The sequence below is a fragment of the Pongo pygmaeus genome, chromosome 4 (assembly GCF_028885625.2).
Source record: "Pongo pygmaeus isolate AG05252 chromosome 4, NHGRI_mPonPyg2-v2.0_pri, whole genome shotgun sequence".
Taxonomy (NCBI): Eukaryota; Metazoa; Chordata; class Mammalia; order Primates; family Hominidae; genus Pongo; species Pongo pygmaeus.
Window position 1 is genome coordinate 56,516,086 of NC_072377.2, and position 14,988 is coordinate 56,531,073.

At 36.2% G+C, this 14,988-nt stretch overlaps 1 non-coding gene across 1 annotated transcript; it reads left to right on the forward strand.

Annotated features, from left to right (window-relative positions):
- Positions 1-13,289: 13,289 nt before the first annotated feature.
- On the forward strand, positions 13,290-13,392 carry LOC129037741 (small nucleolar RNA U13). The gene has a single exon (XR_008502966.1). It is a non-coding gene; the product is annotated as a small nucleolar RNA U13 (small nucleolar RNA).
- Positions 13,393-14,988: the final 1,596 nt, after the last annotated feature.

Here is a 14,988-nt window from a genome sequence, read left to right on the forward strand (position 1 = left end):
ATCAGCATTAATTTTAAAAAATATATTTTTTTATTTTATACTTTTATATTGTGCTTTTCACTAGTTTTATGAGACAGGAATTTAAAAAACAAAAGCTAGCCCCACCAAAAAGGATAAAGATTGAGAAAGTCATAATCCTTCTCCTAATGGATATGTTGTAATCAACAGAAATGTTATGTGGAGCTAATATTTCTATTTCTTTACATTTAAAGAAAGGTTCAAAACAACTGCTTTTTCATTATCAATTTTAAGTTGCAAACAAGCAGATTACAAACTGTGGTGAGACCATTACTGTCTGGGAGAATTCATGTTTCTCATGTAGGGGTGAAACAAGAACTACATCCTTAGGTTTTTTGGAAAGAAGCCACTTATCTTTCCCAGGAGTCTGGTGGGGTTTCCTGAGCTTTTTACTGGCAACACTCAAGTGTTGTTTATGGGACCATGCCAAGACGCCATGGGATTGAGATACTCTCATTTGGCTGGCAGGCCTGTCTGGCTCTCTCCTTGGTGCTGGCTGCTTCCAAGGAGCTTGCTTCTCTGGGCTTTGTTTTTAGCGAGACACACAGAAAAGGGGTTACCCTGCAAAGTCCTTGATGGATTTACATCCCCAAATGAGCTCTTGGCTTTGTTATCCCAAATTGACTCACCTCCCTATGAAGGTTTTCTAAATTGCCACAGCCTTATAACACCTAAATTTTATTTTTTCCTTGGCACTTAGCAGGTTTTGTATGGCTTTGAAATTCACATTGTGATTTGGCTTCTACTGAGTTTATAAGCCACTTTAGAGCAGGGCCCTGAAAATTCTCTTATCCCTACAGTGCCTAGGTTGTAACAAGTTCTTGAAAATATTGTTTGATGATAGGAATGTTTTCCTGTCTTCTTCCCTGGAAGAGATGCCTAGAGTTTTTAAATTATAAGATCCTGTCATATCTAGACAATATTAAAATAATAGATTTGCATATGTGGCCCACAGTTGACAAGTATATTATTTTTATCTTTCTCTTCCTTTTCCAACAATTACACAAAACACCCTATTGTTCTCTGCCTCTCTGTCTCCTCTCTCTGTCTCTTTCTCTCTCTCACATACACATACACACACAAACAGATACAAGATCACAGTTTCACTCCCATCTTTCAATGGGATCCTAACAGTAGAGGTCAAGAGCATAGAATCTGGAGCTAAACTGCCTCAGATCCTATACCAGCTCCCGTAATTAATACCTACATGACAGTGAAAAATGTCATGTGAGGATGCGAGGCCGGGCGCAGTGGCTCACTGCTGTAATCCCAGCACTTTGAGAGGCTGAGGCAGGTGGATCACCTGAAGCCAGGAGTTCGAGACCAGCCTGGCCAACATGGTGAAACTCCATCTCTACTAAAGATACAAAAATTAGCAGGGCATGGTGGCGGGCACCTGTAATCCCAGCTACTTGGGAGGCAGGATTGCCTGAACCTGGGAGGAGGAGGTTGCAGTGAGCCAAGATCACACCATTGCACTCCAGCCTGGATGACAAGAGTGAAGCTCCGTCTCCACAAAAAAAAAAAAAAAAAAAAAAGAGAGAGAGAGAGAGAAAAGAAAAATGTCATGCGTATGTCTGTGCCTCAGTTTTTTATTGATAAAATGGGGATAAAAATAGAAAGTAACCTCCTATTTTGTTGAGTTAATCACATAAAGCATTTAAAAGAATGGCTCATAATAAGTAGTATATTAGTATTTTTCATTGTTCCTACTTTGGGGAATGGTTTAGTGAAAGCGTTAGTTCTTTCAGCAGTCATCAGTTCAGATTTACAAAACATGCAATCTCAACTCATTAGGGAAGTGGCAATGACAGCAGAAGCAAGAATCTAACTAGAAAAGCTAGATCCTCTTCTTGATTGAGGGAGTGCAAATCACCAACCTTTTCTTCTTTAATGGAAAAGATGTTGGCCAAGAAAGAGCAACTAATTTAACTAAATAAGTGTATTTGGGCTGTGAAGAGCTTTATAAATCCTTACTTTTTTTATGTATAACTTGTGCAACCTGAATTTTATGTAACTTTGCACAATAACTTATGAAATTTTATGTTTGGAAAATCTAAGGAGAGGATTTAATGTTGGATACATAAGAATAGAAATGAGACACAGCAGGATAATGTTGAAAGAAAAGACAATTATTAGGTACAATAGCTTGGTTCTAAAATGATGTTTTCTGTTGCTTCATCTTGGTACTATTTCTTGGTTACCCTCATAAAAGGCCTGCCAGTGAATAAAATAGGTCATCTATTGCTCCATTTTAAAATGACTACAGAAGTGCATAAAGTGGTGGCTAAAAGTGGAGTTCCAGACTTGAAGATCACTGCAAATGATACTTTTTTTTTTCTCTGTCACCCAGGCTGTCATGCAGTGGTGCAATCACAGCTCACTGCAACCCCAAATTCCTGGGCTCAGAAGATCCTCCTGCCTTAGCCTCCCAGGTAGCTAGGACTACAGGTGCATGCCACCATGACTGGCTAATTTTTTTTTCTTTTAGTAGAGATAGGGTCTCCCTATGTTGCCCAGGCTGGTCTTGAACTCCTGGCCTCAAGTGATCCTCCTGCCTCGGCCTCCCAAAAACCTGGGATTACAGGTGTGAGCCACTGCACCTGGCCCAAAAGAGGCTCTAGGGCTTGGCTTCAATGAAGCCAAGTCTTTGGCAGTGGTAACTCTGTCTTACTTGAAGGATCCCCAAATTATGTCAATTAATGGGGGATTTTTTTTACCTGAAACTGGAATAAGCCCTAAAGCATGACTTTCAAGGTTATGTAATAACTGTCACCTCTTATAAGTTGGTGAACCTGGTCTAGTGCATGCTCCAGCATATGTCCTGGCAAGGATGTATACTGGACTACTTCAATTTTACATAAATAAGTGTCAACCTGGAAGTAGAAAGTTATGTTTACAATAAGCTTTTCTTAGAAGTCATTCCAGCTACTTACACTACATTAAAAAAATCCCAAAACTTTGTGGCTTAAAGCAACATCAATCGTTTATTTTGCTTATGAGTCTGTAATTAGGGCAGGACTTGGTAAGGTGGCTCATATCTATGAGCATCAGCCGAAATGGCTTGATTGGGACTTAAGGATCCATTTCCAAAATGCACATGGTTGGCAAGTTGCAGTTGGCAGTTAGCTGGGAATTCAGCCAGGGCTGCAGGCTGGGGGTTTTCCTCATAGCATTGAAAGCCAAGCTCCAAGAAGAAAGGTTTAGGAGTCTTGGTCAGAAGGTACATGGCTTCTTATGAGCTTGCCCTATCATATTGCATTAGTAACCAGGAAAGTCATTAAAACCAGCCCACATTCAAAGGGAGGGGAATTAGACTCTATCTTTAATATCCTGCAGAAGTTATCATGCCCAAATCTCTACCTATAAGTAAGACTATTTATGATCTCTCTCTTATATACAGTGATGCATCGTTTATTGACAGGGATACATTCTGAGAAATGGACCATTGGGCAGTTTTGTCACTGGGCAAATATCATAGAGTGTATTTACACAAACCTAGATGGTATAGCCCACTACACTTTTAGGCTATAAGATATAGCCTGTTGTTTATAGACTGCAAACCTGTTCAGCATGTTACTCTACTGAATTTTGTAGGCAATTGTAACACAATGGTAAGTATTTGTGTATTTAAACATAGCTACACAAAGCAAAGCAAAGGTACAGTCAAAATATGGTATAAAAAGATTTCAAATGATACACGTGTATAGGGCAGCTCCATTATAATTTTATTGGACCACTGTCATGTATTTGGTCTATCATTGATGAAAACATCGCTATGCTATATATGACTGTATCTTAATTGTGATTTCCTTATGTTTCTTTTAGACAAGTAAATCTTGTCTAATATACCAAAGAGGTATCGTTTTTCTGGTTCTTTTTCTGGTCAGTCTTTTCTTTCTATTGACATTTAGTGATAACATCATCTGCATATTTTCACATATATAAGAAATTGAAATGGCCCCTGAAGAAACTGGGTCTCTTAATTCATTTCCTGCACTTTAATTGTAGATTACAGTTCTATTTCCTTAATGAGATTGTGAGCTGTTTGATACCAGGGATAATGCCTTGCTTCTCTTTATCTCCAGCACCTATCAGAATACATGGCACATCCAAGTGAATGCTATTATTTGAATGTAATGAAACTAAAATGATGTTATTAAGGAAGATAGGATAAAATCCGCCAGCTGCACATACACAAAAAAATACCACATGTACCTGGCATCTTCAGGGAGATGAGGAACACCTGTAAAGTTGTGCTCCACAAAGAAAGAAGAGTCATCTCCTTTAGCAGCCACTCCATTTTCCTCAGTATGTTGAAAATAGTATCACATTGGCTGAGCTCGGTGGCTCACGCCTGTAATCCCAGCACTTTGGGAGACGGAGGCGGGCGGATCACGAGGTCAGGAGATCAAGACCATCCTGGCTAATAGGGTGAAACCCCGTTTCTACTAAAAACACAAAAAATTAGCCGGGCGTGGTGGCGGGCGCCTGTAGTCCCAGCTACTTGGGAGGCTGAGGCAGGAGAATGGCGTGAACCCAGGAGGAGGAGCTTGCAGTGAGCCGAGATCGCGCCACTGCACTCCAGCCTGGGCGACAGAGTGAGACTCGTCTCAAAAAAAAAGAAAAGAAAAAAAGAAAAATAGTATCACATTATAGGTGGTGTATGATTTGAAAAGGCCGGGTATCCTGATAATCTGTTGGGTGAACAAAACCTATCAGCAGCATTTTGATGAAGGAAATGATATGCTAGCACAATAGAGAACTGACTTGATCCAGCAGTGACTGAATTTATTTTTCAAAGGAAGACTTTTCATCATGTGCATCTGAGCTTTAATCTTTTGCTTGTCACTTGATGGTCTGCTCAGAAAACTTCAAATTTATGAGTCAAAGTAACCATAAGCCTTCTTGGGACTGTCTATTTCCCTGAAATGATCATTTAGTTCAATAAAGATGTATTTAATGCCATTTGATGTGCCAGAAACCATGTTCATGGTGCTGCTTGAAACAATGCCAATCTAATTATTCAGCTTTTTTCACTTAGTAATGTGCATTTAACGTTTCTTAGATCTCTTTTCATGGCTTGATTATCTCATTTCTTTTTAGCACTGAATAATACTCCACTGTCTGCTTGTACCAAGGTTTATTTATCCACTCAACTACTGAAAGACATCTTTGTTGCTTCCAAGTTTTTGGCAATTATAAATAGAGCTGCTATAAATATTTATATACAGAGTTTGGCGTAGACATAACTTCTCAACTCATTTGGGGTAGATAACCAAAATCACAATTGCCAAATCATATGGTTAGTCCCATAAGAAACTGTCAAACTTTTCCACAGTGGCTATATCATTTTGCATTTCCATCAGCAGTGAATGAGAGTTCCTGTCCCATCCTCATTAGCATTTAATGTTGTCAAAGTTTGGAATTTTAATCATTCTAATAAGTGTGTAGTGGTATCTCACTGTCATGTTAATATGCAGTTCCCTAATGACATATGATGTTGAACATCTTTTCATATGCTTACTTGCTATCTGTATGTCTTCTTTGTTTAGATGTCTGTCAAGATCTTTGGCCCATTTTAAAAATTAGATTGTTCACTTTCTTATTTTTGAGTTTTAAAAGTTCCTTTTTTATCTTGGCTAACGTCCTTTACCAGATGTGCCTTTTGCAAATATTTTCTTTTAGTCTGACTTTTCATACTTGCTTGTCTTTCCCAGGACAGGAATTTTTAATTTTAATGAAGTCCCACTTATCAATTCTTTCATTGATGAGTAGTGTCTTTGGTGTTGTATCTAAACAGTCATTGTCATATTCAAGGTCACCTAGGTTTTCTCCCATGTTGTCTCCTAGAAAGTTTTATATTTTGGTTTATGAACTGTTTTGAGTTAATTTCTTTGAAGGGTGTCAGGTCTAGATTTATTGTTTTACATGTGGATGCCCAGTCATTTCAGTACCATTTGTTGAAAATGCTATCTATTCCACTTTATTGCCTTTGTTCTTTTGTCAAAGATCAGTTGACTATATTTATGTGGGTCTATTTCCGGACTCTCTATTCTGTGCCATTGATGTATTTGTCTGTTCTTTTGCCAATACCACACTGTCTTGATTGCTGTAGTTTTTTATTCTCGGAGCTGTGTATTGTCAGCCCTCTGATTTTGTTATTCTTCAGTATAGAGTTGGCTATTCTGGGGCAGTATTTCCACATAAATCTTAGAATCAGATTATTGATACCCACAAAATTGCTTTCTGAGATTTTGATTGAGATTACATTGTATCTATGTATCAAGTTGGGAAGAACTGATATCTTGACAATACTGGATCTTCCTATCTATGAACACGGAATATCTCTCCTTTTAGTTCTTTGATATCTTTAATGAACTTTTAGTTTTCCTTTTACAAACCTTATGTATATTTAATTAGGTTTATATCTAGGTATTTTATTTTGGAGATATTACTATAAATGTTAATGTGTTTTTAATTTCAAATTCTACTTGTTCATTGCTGGTATATAAGAAAAAAATTGACTTTAACATTGTATACTGCAATGTTGCTAAAATTGCTTATTAGTTCTAGGAGGGTTTTTTCTTGCTGACTCTTTCGAATTTTCTATATACAGTCATGTTACCTGCAAACAAAGACAGCTTGATTTCTTCCTTTTAAATCTACACTTTTTTCAAAATCTTGTCTCACTGCATTATCTAGGACTTTCATTATGATGTTAAAAAGCAGTGGTGAGAGAAGATATCTTTGCCGTATTCCTGCTCTTGGAGGGAAAACTTCAAATTTTTCACCATTAAGTATAATGTTAGCTGTAGGATTTTTAGAAATGTTGTTTTTGGAAGTTGAGGCTATGCCCCTCTATTCCTAGTTTACTGAGAATTTTTAATCATAAATGGGTATTGGTGTTTGTTACGTGTTTGTTCTGCATCTATTTATATCTTCATATGATTTTGTTTTCTATAGCCTGTTAATATGATAATTATATTAATTGATTTTTGAAATGTTCAAATAGACTTACATTCCTGTAATAAATCCCACTTGGTCATGTTGTATAATTCTTTTGTTTTTTTACATTGTTGGATTTGATTTACTTATAATTTTTTGAGAATTTTTGCATCTATGTTCATGAGAGACATTGGTCTATAGTTTTCTTTTCTTTTAATGTGTTTGTTTGATTTTGATATAGGGGAGTGCTGAGCTCATAGAATGAGATAGGAAGTATTTCCTTGCTTATATCTTCTGAAAGAGATTTCAGAGAATTGGTATAATTTCTTCCTTAAATGTTTGGTAGTTTTCACCAGCGAACCCATCTTGGTGCTTGCATTTTGGAAGATAGTTAATTATTGATTAAGTTTCTTTAACAAACATATTCAGGTCTATTTAGATTGTCTATTTATTCTTGTGTGAGTTTTGGCAAGTTGTGTCTTCCAAAAACTTGATCAATTTCACCTAGATTATCAAATTTGTCGGCATGGGCTTTGTTCATAATATGCCCTTATTATCCCTTTAATGTCCATAGGATCTGTACGTCTCCTCTTTCATTTCTGATACTAGTAATTTGTGTCTTCTTGATTTTTGCCTTAGTTATCCTGGCTATAAACTTGTCAATTTTATTGATCTTTTCAAAGAACCAGCTTTTAGTCTTATTGACGTTCTGTATTAATTTCCTGTTTTCCATTTTATTGATTTGTGCTCTATTTTTCAAATTATTTCTTTTCTTCTGCTTATTTTGAATTTAATTTGCTCTTCTTTTTCTAGTTTTCCTAAGGTGAAAGTTTAGATTATTAATTTTAGAAATTTCTTTCATGCTATAAATTTCTCTCTAAGCACTGCTTTTGCCACATTTCACAAATATTGATAATTTGTGTTTTCATTTATTTTTACTTTCTCTTGAGATTTCTTTTTTGACCCACATGTTACTTAGAAGTGTGTTGTTTAATCTTCAAGAATTTTGGAATTTTCCAACTATCTTTTTATTCTTGAATTGTAATTTAACTTTAATGTGGTCTGAGAACAGATATTGTAGGTTGTCTATTCTTTTACATTTGTTAAACACGTTTTATGACCCAGAAAATTGTCTGTCTTGGTAAGTGTTCCCTATGAGTTTGAGAAAAATGCATATTCTACTGTTGTTTGATAATGTTGTCTATAGATGCCAATTATATCCAATTGGTTGTTAGTATTTTTGAGTTCAACTATGTCCTTAATGATTCTTTTGCCTGCCAGATAGGGTTTTTGTTTGTTTGTTTGTTTGTTTTGAGACAGAGTCTCGCTCTGTTGCCCAGGCTGGAGTGCAGTGGCACAATCTCGGCTCACTGCAACCTCTGCCTCCCAGGATCAAGCGATTCTCCCGCCTCAGCCTCCCAAGTAGCTGGGACTACAGGCGTGTGCCACTACGCCCAGCTAACTTTTTGTATTTTTTTAGTAGAGTAGGGGTTTCACCGTGTTAGCCAGGATGGTCTGGATCTTCTGACCTCGTGATTCGCCCAACTAAGCCTCCCCCAGATAGGGGTCTTAAAGTCTCCATCTACAATAATGGATTAATCTATTTCTCCAGGCAGTTCTCTCATTTTTTGTCTCACATATGTTGATGCTCTATGTTAGGCACCTACACGCTAAGGATTGTTTTGTCTTCTTGAAGTACTGACCCTTTTATCATTATATAATGCCCTTTTTATCCTTGATAACTTTCCATGAAGTCAGCTGTCTAAAGTTAATAGTTAATATAGCTACGACCACTTTATTAATGTTAACATAATATCTCTCTATCCTTTTACTTTTAATCTATATGTATCTTTATATTTAATGTGGATTTCTTATAGACAACATACAGTTGGGTCTTGTTTTTTTTTAATCTACTCTAACAATCTCTGCCATTTAATTGGCTTATTCAGGCCATTGATGTTTAAAGAGATTATTGATATTGTTGGACTAATATCTACCATATGTGTTACTGTTTTCTATTTGTTGCCCTTGTTCTTTTCTCCTATTTTTGTCATTTACACTTTTTCTAACTTTTGCTTTTTTTTTTTTTTTTCCCAGAGAGGGCCTCACTCTGTCACCTCGGCTGGAGTACAGTGGCATGATCACAGCTCACTGCAGCCTTTAACTCCTGGGCTCAAGTGATCCTTCCACTTTAGCCTCCCAAGTAGCTGGGACTACAGGTGTACAGCACCACACCTGGCTAATTTTTTAAATTTTGTGTAAAGACAAGTTCTCAGTTGGTTTGCCAGGCTCTTTTGTTATTTTAATTGAGCATTTTATATGATTTTATTTTCTCTTCTTTCTTAGTATATAAATTGTCCCCTTTTTAAAAAGTTTTTTTAGTGATTTCCATATCACATTTACAACTAATCCACATCCAGTTTCAAATAACACTATACTACTTCATGGGTTGTTCAAGTAGCCTATAATAATAAAATGTTCTTCATTTATCACTTTTATCTCTTGTATTATTGCTGGTATTGATTTCACTTGAATATATATGTTATATATTACATACACGTTTGCATGCATAATCAAATAGTGTTGTATTTGAAGCAAACTGTTTTCTGTTAGATTAGCTAAGAAAAGAAAGATAAAAGTTTTCATTTACTTTCACTTATTCATTCTTTGATGATCTTCCTTTCTTTACATAGATACAAATTTCTGACCTACCATTTTCCTTCCCTTTGAATAAGTCTGTTTAATATTTCTTCCAAGGCAGGTCTACAGGCAAAAAATTCCTTCAATCTTTGTCTGACATAATCCTTATTTCTCCTTCACTTTTAAAGAGTAATTTTTCAGAGTACCTAACTTTAGGTTGGTAGTTTTCTCTCTCACCATGTTAAATGTTTCACTCCACTCTCTTCTTACTTGCATGGTTTATGCATAGTCAGATATAATTCTTATCTTTGCTCCTCTGTAGTTAAGGTATTTTTCTCCCTGACTTTTTTTAAGATGTTTTTTTTTTTTAATTTATCTTTGATTTTCTAAAGCTTAAATATAGTAAGTCTAGGTAGTTGAGGTTTTTTGATCTTTGTGTTTTATTTTTGTTTATTTGTTTGTTTGTTTGTCTGTTTGTTTGATTTATCCTGCTTTGTGTTCTCTGAGCTTCCTGCATCTGTGTTTGGTGCCTGACATTAAATTGAGGAAAGTCTCAGTCATTATTGTCTCAAATATTGTTTCCGTTCCTTTCTCATTTTCTCTCATTACATCATTTGTAGTTGTTCCACAGTTCTTGTTTCCATTCATATTCCGTTCAGTTCTTATTCTGTTCTTGTTTTTTCACTTTGCCTTTCAGTTTTGGAGGTTTCTATTGTCCTATCCTTTAGCTCAGAGATTCTTCCCTCAGCCATGTCCAATATGCTAATGAGCCCGTCAAAGGCATTCTTCATCTTGTTACATTTTTATTCTATCTCTAGCATTTTTTTTCTTTTTGTAATTTCAATTTTTATTTTAGATACAAGGAGTATATGTATAGGTGATTCTTTCTGAGAATTTCCATCTCTCTGCTGACATTATCTATGTGTTCTTGCATGTTGTCTACTTCTTCCATTAAAGTCCTTAGCATATTTAATCATAGTTTTTTAAAAAAAAATTCCTGGTCCAATAATTCCAACACGACTGCCATATCTGACTCAGATTCTGATGCTTTTTCAGTTTCTTCTGTGTGTTTATAATGCATTATAATCTTTTGTCAAGGGTGGACACGAAATACTGGGTAAAAGGAACTGCAGTAAGTTGCCTTTAGTAATTTAGTGGTAAGATGTCAGGGAAGGAGATGCATTCTATAGTCCTAAGATTAGGTGTCAGTTTTTTTTGTGGAGCCTGTACCCCTTCTCAGTCTACATCTTGCTTCAGGTGGGACAGAATGCCTAGAGGGGGCTGGTTGGAAGTTGGATTTCCCTGCCCTATGTTAGGCTCTGATAAAATAGTTTCTCCTGAGGACAGGACTTGTTAAGAACAGGATGCTCTGATGTATTTCAAAATGGTTTCTTTTCTACTCCCCATGCCAGAAGCACAAGGGAATTTTTCTCTGATCTTCACTGTGAGGACCTGGTAGAGCTCCTGGAAATAAAACTCACAAAGTCTCTCTCTCTCTCTCTCTTTCACACACACACACACACACACACACCCCTGAGTTCCCCTAGTGTTTTTATCTCTTAGATTTGTCTACACTGAGCCTCCAGGGTAATTTTTCAATTATACTTCGGGTTTTCCTACACCAGCTTTGGTTCCTGTGGAGGATTCTATTCATGGCCTTCCGCTCTGGAAAGTTGTGATTCTCTGCAGCCACCTTTCTGTTTCTTCCATTTTAGGGGTAGCAGTTCACCCTGTGTGCTCACTTCCCTGACAGATCTAAGAAGAGTTGTTAATTTTTCAGTTTGTTCAGCTTTCTGCTTCTTGTTAGGATGAGGTTGTGACTCCTAAGCTCCTCACATCCTGAACTACAAGCCAGAAGTCCTGATTCATTACATCTATAATGACAAATATCTGAGTTCCAACAAAAGAACCACGCACTTAGATACTTTGACAGCAATAGCTATTGAAATAGAAGTTTTAAGTAAATTCTGGTCTTTGACTACCATCAGTTTAATAAATGTTTGAAGGATATACTGAGAAGAATTTGGGCAACCTTTTCACCTGGAGAATACATGAATATCTTACAAAGGCAGACATTCAATTAGAAGAGACAGAAAAATAAAAAAAGAAAACTGTGACTTCTGTACTGACTGATGCCAGCACCATCATTTCTTTTATTTCATAAAGCTAACGTTTGAATCTTTCCCCATGGTTTTCTTCTCTATGAAAAAAGTACTATTGATGCCTTAACTCTAACATGAAGAATACGCACTTGGGTGCTTGTACTTCTAACCACCGGGAACGGAATATGTTATCTTTTAGGGCAAAGCTGTCTTATTGTTGTAGTCATTGTGGCTGGTATTGAATCCTTGGGAGCAGGCAGCATGTGGCACAGCTTGACCTTTCAGATCAGGCAGATTAAGAACATTATATTTTCCACCCAGTCAATGCAGGGCCTATGGTTAATGATTACTTAGAGCCTAAATCCCACAGCTGATTTTCTGTCATTTGGAAATGATCAGAGCCCATGTCCAGCAAAATCTGGCAGTGACATTTTTGGCAAGCTCTTTCAACAGCAGATGCTTTCAGGAAAGACAGAGAGCAAGTGGGGATGAGGGGAGGAAAATTCTATATTTCATGTAAAATTTATTTTGCTTCTAGTTCAACCATGCACCTTCATTCTTTCAAAGTGATGTGTTGATACTGGTGACTTTTAGCCTGGTAATATATTACATGTCACTATTAGGATAAAGTGGCATTGTCTGCTTGCTTATTCTAATTTCATAATTGCAAATTCTCTTTCTATTGAAAAATAGCATTCATTGTCAGAAGTGCACTAAAATAACTTCAACACTTCAAGCAACAACTTTTTCATTAACATACATCAGAATAAGTTTCATAGGTCACTAAAAAGAGAAACCCGAAAGGCCTATCTTTATTAAAATAGAGAAGAGGAAATGGAGAAGTAGAATCAAGGTGAGGAGTCATATAAACAAAATAATGTGAATTTCCTTCCAATAACAGTGTCTGGTAAATATTCCTTCCCTCTGTTCATTGTTTCTGCTGTTATTCTGTTTTTGTTTTGTTTTTTTCCCTCTCTCTCCTTATCCTTCTTTAAATTCAAACTGTAAATTCCGGTATAGAGTAGACACCACTGTATGTCTACTAGACAAAGGGCCTGGGCTGAGTTGGGGATGACTAATGTTTCTAGCCTGCGAGATTTTCCTTATGGCTCTCATTAGGCACTATCCCTTGTGCCGCAAAAAGCCAAAACTAGGCTTTGGTGACCTATGTTTCCCTATATGTAGAATGTGATCCAAAAATGCAATGCATACAAGTAGATCTCTGATCAAAACTGCAAAAGAACCAGAGTTAACTTTTGATCCTGCTAATTTTTATTTTTCTGAACTTTTGCCTTTTTATTTTTCATTCAATCACACAGGGCCCTGATAGTGGCCTATTTACAGCTATGCAAATCTACTAATTTCACCTAATGACACTCTTAACCAAGTACTCTATTCTCCAAAACTAAATATCTGCTGCTCATCCAACTCATCCACAGTCTAAATTCTGATTATTCTGAGCTCTGTTATTGTCAACAATATGTTTATTGTGTTTTATGATTATATTCCTATACATCAGATTATGAATGACTGATAGATAACACTTTCTAAAGTATCCACATGTAAGAGAAGTACCTATTGATCCTTTTGTAGTTCATAAACAGGATGATAGGGTTTTCACATTTACTGTGAGATGTGCTTCCCTCCAACCTTGTTATAATATTGATGCATTACCCATCTAATGTGAACTTAGGAAAAAAAGAAGTATCTATTGGCATAAATTTTATTGAATGAGAAAACTGCTATATTTGAAGATAAAGAAATAGTACACATATCAAACACTTGATCATTCTTCTCTCTCACCTGCTATCTGTGATATAAGCGGCTGTATTAAAGTTGCCTAAAAATATGAAAATAGACAGTAGAAGGCAATAAAGACTTCCATAATTGACATGCAGCTTCCATCAGGTCCAAGGGAACTGCTTCACTTGTCATCTCCCAGTAAGTGGGAAGAGAAGGAAAATATATAGATGATTTGACTCTCATCCCATTGACCAGACATAGTAACATGGCCACACAAATTACAAAGGAGGCTGGGAAATACACTTTCTAGCTAAGAAAACATATTTCTAAATGAAACTGCCACACTTTAAAAGAATATGACCATTACATTATCAAAGAATAGGAGAGTGGTTAGCGTTAGACAAAGGCACTGGCACACTAATTGGTAAAATGAATAGATAATTTGGTCCAGAAGATAGTACCATAAGATGGATTTGATGTTGCTTAAACAATATTACCTGTAAAGCTTTGATTCATATCTTGAATGCAACCTTACATGGTTGTTTCTTCAGGTAAGGCCAATAAAGGCTTCACTTGGGTACTACCCCATGTACCACAAAAAGCAAAGATAGAAAATGTGCCCTCATCAATTTTGTGGATGACACAAACGTGAGCAGGAAAGTGACTTCACAAGATAAGAGAAGTGAAATTACAGAAAATCTGGGCAGACTAAAATCGTGAGCTGAAGTTATAAAGATGGAAATTTAAAAATATGAAATGAAAGTGACTTTAAGCTCAAAAGTACTCTACAAGTATAAAATGACTTAGCAGTTCACATACTAAGGATATACATTCCTTTAAGAATAAATCCAATAAGCATTAGCACTGAGGCATAGCTCTCCCAAGAGCTAAATGCATTTAAATAAGGTAAGTCATCCTTCCACTAAATGCTGCGTCAGAATGAACACATCTGTGTGGTTGTCATTGGGATAAATGCCACATTTGAAGGAGTCTGAAACAATATGGAGTACATAAATATAAGAGCAGTTATTTCATTTGTGGAGTGATTGAAAGAACTATAAATATTTTCCTTGAGGAAGACAAGGCTTATAAAGGACAATGAATGATAACAATCTTCACATATTTGAAGAATTGTCAACAGAGTGTAAAGCCCTGTAGGGCCAAACTGGGACAACTGGATTAGATTTTAAACTTAGTATAGAGATAGATTTTAAACTTAGTATACAGACGCCATTTCCAATAATTAGACTATTTTTAAAATGGTTTGTCTTTGAAAGGAGGAAAGTTTCTAATCTGTATTCTTTCATGATCTCTAAGGTTTCTTCCATCTCAGAGATTCTATACAATCATTATGGATTTTTGAACAAAGTGTTTCCCTCAGCTTCACATATACATAAACTCACAGGGACATATACAAACATGCATAAAAATAATCCATTAGAAATGAGATAAATAGCACCGATATGGTTGCCTAGTGGGGTGTACTGCCCAACTACTCCCAGCACCAATCTTTCACCTTTGCCATGACTTTTTCTTC